Source organism: Halichoerus grypus, chromosome 6 (assembly GCF_964656455.1).
Source record: "Halichoerus grypus chromosome 6, mHalGry1.hap1.1, whole genome shotgun sequence".
In the NCBI taxonomy this organism is placed as follows: Eukaryota; Metazoa; Chordata; class Mammalia; order Carnivora; family Phocidae; genus Halichoerus; species Halichoerus grypus.
The window spans coordinates 49,740,615-49,747,783 of record NC_135717.1 but is presented as its reverse complement, the minus strand read 5'-3'; the positions used below and the strand labels follow the sequence as shown (position 1 = coordinate 49,747,783).

At 36.7% G+C, this 7,169-nt stretch overlaps 1 pseudogene; it reads right to left on the bottom strand.

Annotated features, from left to right (window-relative positions):
* Nucleotides 1–5,188: 5,188 nt before the first annotated feature.
* Nucleotides 5,189–6,580, bottom strand: LOC118529890 (tubulin alpha-1A chain-like; annotated as a pseudogene).
* Nucleotides 6,581–7,169: the final 589 nt, after the last annotated feature.

Sequence of the window (7,169 nt, the reverse complement as noted above, 5' to 3'; positions counted from 1 at the left end):
CAAAAGTTTTCATTTCTCTGGGATATTCCAGGAGTGAAATTGCTGGGTCATATAGTAAGACTATGTTTAGCTTCTTCAGAGACTGTAAAACTGTTTTCTCGAGTGGCTGTACCATTTTACATTCTGGTCAGCAACATGTGGTGGATTCCATTTCTTTGCATATTTTCCAGCATTTGATACATATTTTTTAAAATTTTATTTGTTCTCATTTTGTGAAGTAATAGCTTCTAATGGTCTTAATTGTTCCTGATCTTATGGGGAAAGCATTCAGTCTTTTACCATTAAGCTTAGCAATATTCTTCCGGACATGCCTTCCCAGGCAAGGGAAACAAAAGCAAAAATAGGGGCGCCTGGGTGGCTCAGTTGTTGAGCGCCTGCCTTCAGCTCAGGTCATGATCCCAGGATACTGAGATCGAGACCTGCATCAGGCTCCCTGCTCCACGGGAAGCCTGCTTCTCCCTCTCCCACTCCCCCTGCTTGTGTTCCCTCTCTCGCTGTGTCTCTCTCTGTCAAATAAATAAATAAAATCTTTTAAAAAAAAAAAGCAAAAATAAACAATTGGAAATACATCAAAATAAAAAGCTTTTGCACAGCAAAGGAAATTACCAGCAAAACCAAAAGGTGAACTACTTAATGGGAGACGATATTTGCAAATGATATATCTGACAAGAGGTTAATATCCAAAATATCTAAAGAACTCACACAACTGAACACCAAGACACCAAATAATCCAATTAAAAAGTGGGCAGAGGACCTGAGTAGACAATTTTTTTTTCCAAAAAAGACTTATAGATGACCAACAAACACATGGAAAGATGCTCAACATAACTAATCATCAGGGAAATGCAAATCAAAACCACAATGAAATATTACCTCACACCAGTCAGAATGGTTAGTAAAGACAAGAAATAACAAGTGTAGAAAAAAGAGAACCCTCATGCACTACTGGTGGGAATATAAATTGGTGGAAACTGTGGAAAACAGTATATTTTCCTCAAAAAACTGAAAGTAGAAATATCATACAATCCAGTAATCCCACTATGGGTATTTACTCAAGGAAAACAAAAACACTAATTTGAAGAAATATATGCACCCTTATGTTTATTGCAGTATTATTTACAATAGCCAAGATATGGAAGCAACCTAAGTTTCCATTCATAGATGAATGAATAAAGAAGATACGGTACACACATACACACACACAATGGAGTATTACTCAGCCATAGAAAAGAATAACATTTTGCCATTCACAACAACATAGATGAACCTAAAGGGTATTATATGCTAAGTGAAATAAGTTCCACAGAGAAAGACAAATGCATATAATTTCACTTATATGTGGAATCTAAAGAAAAAAAAAAAAAACGAACACAGAAACAAACAACAGCAACAACAACAAAAAGAGAAACAGACTCAGAGAAAAAACTAGTGGTTGCCATAGGGGAAAGGGGAAGGGAATAGGTAAAATAGGTGAAGGGAATTAAAAGATACAAACTCCTAGTTTAAAGTAAATAAGTCATAGGGATGAAAAGTACAGACAGCATAGGGAATAAAACTGATAATCCTAACATTGTACTAACTCTGTGTGGTGACAGATGGTAACTACACTTATTATAGTGAGGATTTTGCAATTTATAATTGTCAAATCAATATGTAATACACATGAAACACATATCAACTATACTTTAATTAAAAAAGTTATTGTCAGTATTTTGTAAATACTCTTTATCAAATTATGAAAGTTTTCCTCTATTCTTATTTTTATCAGTCTTTTTATCCTGAAGGTGTGTTGAATTTCATGAAATTATTTTTTCTGCACCAACTGATACATTCATGAGATTTTTCTTCTTTAGCTTGTTAATATGGTGGGTTACACTGATTGATTTTTGAATAAACTCTCAGCCTTGATACCAGAAATAAATCCATTTGATCATGATGTATAATGTTTTGTATGTATTTCTGAATTCTACTTGCTAATGTTGTTAATAATTCCTTCCTTTCGGGGTGCCTGGATGGCTTAGTTGGTTAAGCATCTGCCTTTGGCTCAGGTCATGATCCCAGGGTCCTGGGATCGAGCCCTACTTTGGGCTCCCTGAGTTGGGAGCCTGCTTCTCCCTCTGCCACTCCCCCTGTTTGTGCTCTCTCTCTCTCTCTTTCTCTGTCAAATAATTAAATAAATAAAATCTTTAAAAAAATAATTCCTTTCTTTCTTCCTTTCTTGTATTTGTCTGGTTTTGGTATGAAGGTAATTCTAGCTTCATAAATTCATTTGGGAAGTATTTACTCCTCTTCTAGTTCCTGGAAGAGATTTTGTAGGATTGGTGTCATTGTTCCTTGTATGTTTCATAGAATTTTTCATTGAAATCATCTAGGCCTGGAGATATATTCTTTGGGAAAATCTTTAACTATGAAGTCAATTTCCTTAATAGTTATTAGGGCATTCAAATTAATTATTTTATTTTGGATGAACTGTGGTATTTGTACTTTTGGGGGAATTGGTTCATATTATTTAAGCTATGAAATTTAAGTATATAGAATTGCATGTATTATTCCCTTATTATCTTTTTCTATCTGCAGGGCCTGAAATAACATCTCCTCTTTTATGCCTAGTCTTAGTTATTTGTGTTTTTTTTTTCTCTTGTTCATCTTGTAAGAGACTTGCCAATTTTACTGATATTTTTAAAGAACTAGATTCTTACTTCATTGCTTTTCTCTATCTTTCTGTTTTAATTATCCTTGATTTCTGATCAAGTCTTTATTATTTTCTTTTTTCTGACTGTTTTCCATTTATTTTCTTATCCCACACCCTCAGTTCTTTGATTTGGGGACTTAGATTATTGATTTGATACTTTCCCTATTTTCCAATGCAAGCATGAATTGCTATAAATTTCCTTATAAGCACTACTTTGGATTATCCCATAAAGATTTTTTTTTCATTTTTATTTTCATTCAGGTCATTATACTTTTTTTCTTTTTTAATTTCCCTTAAGACTTCTCTTTGACCCATTATTTAGAAGTGTGATGTTTAGTTTGGGCATGTTCCTGTTACCTTTTAGTTATTGATTTCTAGTTTGATTTCCTCGTGGTCTGAAAGAATATCCTGTATGCTTTCAAGCATTTTAATTGGTTAATATTTGCTTAATGATCCAAGCTGTGGTCTACCTTAGTATATGTTCAATGGAAACTTGAAAAGAATTTGTTTTCTGCTATTGTTGAGTGGAGTATTCTATAAACGTTGACTAGATTCTGGTGACTGATGATGGTGTTAAATTCTTCTATAACTGCTGTCTTCTAATTATTCTATCAATTATCAAGAGGGTGGCATTGAAGTCTCTAAATACAATTGTGGATTTGTTGATTTCTTTTTTCACTTCTATCAGTTTTGGCTTTATAATATATTGCAACTCTGTTAATGGGTGCATCCACATGGAGGATTGCTGTATCTTCTTGGAGACAGAACCTTTTATCATTATGTAATGTTCTCCTCTGTCTCTGGTAATTTTCTCTGATCTCAGGTCTACTTGAACTGATATTAACAGAGCTATAGTTGCTTCCCTTTGGTTAGTGTTTGATGGTTTACTTTTTCTTTACCTTTAACCTATATATACCATTGTATTAAATTGTTGCCAACATACAGTTGGATCATTTTTTTTCCTTACTCTGCCCACGTATTTTCATTAGCCCTTTGAGACCATTTATATTAAATGTAATTATTGGTATATTAAGGTTTAAATCTGTTTTCTGTTCATTCTGATTTTTCTTTTTCTGTTTTCTTTTTCCTGACTTCTGGTTGCTTACTTAAACATTAAAAATAATTCCATGTTGGTATATCTATGGTTCTTTTTAGTGTATCACTTTGTTCAGCTTTATAATGGTTGTTCTAGATATTGTATCATATATTCACAACTTAATAAGTCTTCTGGTGTTGACATTTTACCCACTAAAGTAAAGCATGGAAAACTTCCTTCCTTTTATGTACCTTTCCCTTTCCCTATATATAATGTAGTTTCTTAAATATTACTCTCTACATACCATGAGAATATTTCAAAGTGTTATAATTTTTGTTTCAAATATTAAATATAACAGAAAACTCAAGAGGAGCAGGAAAATGTACTGCATATGCCACATTTTTGCTCTTTCTGTATTATCTTTTTGATGTTCCAAGATTTCTTATCATTTAGTTTTGTTTAGAAAACCTCCTTTATCATTCTTTTAGGATAGATTTCTTGGCAAAAAATTATCATAGTTTTCCTTCATCTGAGAATGGTTTGATTTCCTTTCACTCCTGAAAATGTTTTCAGTAAGTATAGTGTTCTCAGTTGATGGTTCTTCATGTTTAGCTCTTGAAAAATACTGTGGTGCTTCCTTCTGGCCATCATGGTTTCTGATGAGAAATCTACTGCCATTGGGATGGTTTTTCTTTGTCAGGTAAAGCATAATTTCTCTGTCTTCTTTCAAGAGTTTTTTTCCTTTGTCAGTTTTCAGAAACTTCACTATAAAATGCTTTGGCATGGAATTCTTTGGGCTTATTCTGCATGTGGCTTACTCAGCTTCTTGCTGAGTTTGGGAAGTTTGAAGTCATTATTTCCTTAAATATTTTTCAGCCTCATTCATTTTATCTTCTCCTTCTGGGGTTCCAACAATACAAATCTTTTGTTATAGTCCCACAGGTTCTTGCAGTGTTCTTTTGTTTTTGTTTTTTTGTTCCTTTTGGCCTAATTGATCTCTGTTGTTTAGATTGGTAATTTCTATTGTTCTCTTTCAAAGGTCACAGATTCTTTCTTCTTCCCTCTCCATTATGTTGTGTTAGCCCATTTACTCTTTTTTTTTTTTAAATATTTGATTATTATATTTTTTTTCTAAATTTCATTTGGTTGCTTTTTAATATTTGACATTTTACTCTTTAATTTCTGATATTTTACCTCCTTGTTGAGATTTCCTATTTTTTTCCATTTGTCCATTTGTGTTTATAAATGCTCCCTGAAGTATTTTCATTATGGTTGCTTTAAAAATTGTATCAGATAATTTTTTTTCACCTAAGACAGGGAATACTTTATTCAAACCCATCAGAGAAATGGACACCTTGGGTCTCTGATGAAGCATTGTGTTTTAAAGCATACATCAATAACTGTATATGTTACTACACATTGCTACATACAAATTAACTATCAGAGCACAATTTTCAATGTTCAAAACAGAATAAGCTTCCCTATAAAAGCAGCACCTTTGTGACATTTTTAACTTTAGTATTCCTCTTCTTCTTCTTCACCTTCTCCTTCAACAGAATCTACACCAACCTCCTCATAGTCCTTCTCAAGGGCAGCCATGTCCTCATAGGTCTCAGAAAACTCCCCTTCCTCCATGTCCTCACCCACATACCAGTGAACAAAGGCACACATGGCATACATCAAGTCAAACTTGTGGTCCAGGTGAGCCCAGGCCTCAGCAATGGCTGTGCTGTTGCTCAGCATGAACACAGCTTGCTATACTTTGGCCAGGTCTCCACCAGGTACCATAGTGGGGAGCTAGTAATTAATGCCCACATTTTTAGCCAGTGGGGCACCAGTCCACAAACTGGATGGTATGCTTGGTCTTGATGGTGACAATGGCATCACTGACATCTTTGGGAACCATGTCGCTGCAGTACAACAGGCAGAAAACGGTGCATTTATCATGGCAAGGGTCACATTTCACCATCTGGTTGGCTGGCTCAAAGCATGCATTGGTGATTTCTGCTACAGAAAGCTGTTCATGGCAGTTTCTCAGCAGAGGTGACAGGGGAATATGTGGCCAGAGGGAAGTGGATGTAGGGATAGGACACCAAGTTGGTCTGATAACATTCAGGGCTCCATCAAATCTGAGGGAAGCAGTGATAGAGGACACAATTTGACCTAACAAGCTCTTTAGGTTAGTGTAGGTTGAGTGTTCAATATCGAGGTTTCTAGGACAGATGTCATAGATGGCCTCATTGTATACCATGAAGACACAATCAGAGTTCCCCAAAAGTGGTGTGGGTAGTGAAGATGGAGTTGTAGAGCTCAACTGCAGCTGTGGGAACCTGGGGGGCTGGGTAAATGGAGAACTCCAGCTTGGACTTCTTGCCATAATTGACAGAGAGACATTCCATCAGAAGCAAGGTGTACCTGGGACCACTTCCCCCTCCAAAGCTCTAGAAAACCAAGAAGCCCTGAAGACCTGTGCACTGGTCGGCCAGTTTCCAAATTCGGTCCAAGACAAGGTCAACGATCTCCTTGCCAACAGTGTGGTGCCCTCGGGCATAGTTATTGGCAGTATCTTCCTTGCCTGTGATGAGCTGCTCAGGGTAGAAGAGCTGGTGGTAGGTGCCAATGTGAACTTTATCAATGACTCTGGGTTCCAGGTCTACAAACTCTGCCTTGGGCACATGCTTGCCAGCACCCATCTCACTGAAGATGGTGTTGAAGAAGTCATCTCTTTCCCCAATGGTCTTGTCACTTGGCATCTGACCATTGGGCTGGATGCTGTGTTCTAGGCAATAGAGCTCTCAGCAGGCATTGGGGACACCAGCCTGGTCAACATGGATGGAAATGCATTCATGCATAGTTGCTGCCAAGCAGAGGAAGGAGAGGATGGGGAGAGATTATTGCTTCTTACACTGTTACTCTTAGATGGTCAATGTAAGAGAACCTTTAAAAACCATGTCAGAGAATTCTAATATCTATGTCATCTTGGTGTTGAAATCTGTTTGTGGATTTTTCTCACTCAATTTTAAGTCTCCTTTCTTCTTTGCCTTACTCCTACTGAGGGGGGGTGGTGAAAATCCTGACTCCAGTAGGAGTCACATCTTCTGTCACATCACCCCACCAGGGAGGGAAAGGCTACCACATTGCCCCTGAATGGGGGGTAGAGATCCAGTCTCTTGTGTGATCTACATTGACACTATGGAGCTTGGGAGTATTTTGTTATAGCCTGCCAAGGGTAGAAGTCTAGGCTCCACGTGACCTTGGCTAGAAGGAGTAGGAAGAGGACTAGTTTTCCTTTGGTGTTTGTCTGGAGTAGGGCAGTTATTGTCTAAAAGTATTCTTTTGTTAGGCTCCCTCTTTCCTATCTTTTGGCTAGAAAGAAAACACTTTTTCCCAGGCATTTTTTTTTTTTTTTTTCCCTGCACCTGTTGACATTTCCCAGTTGCC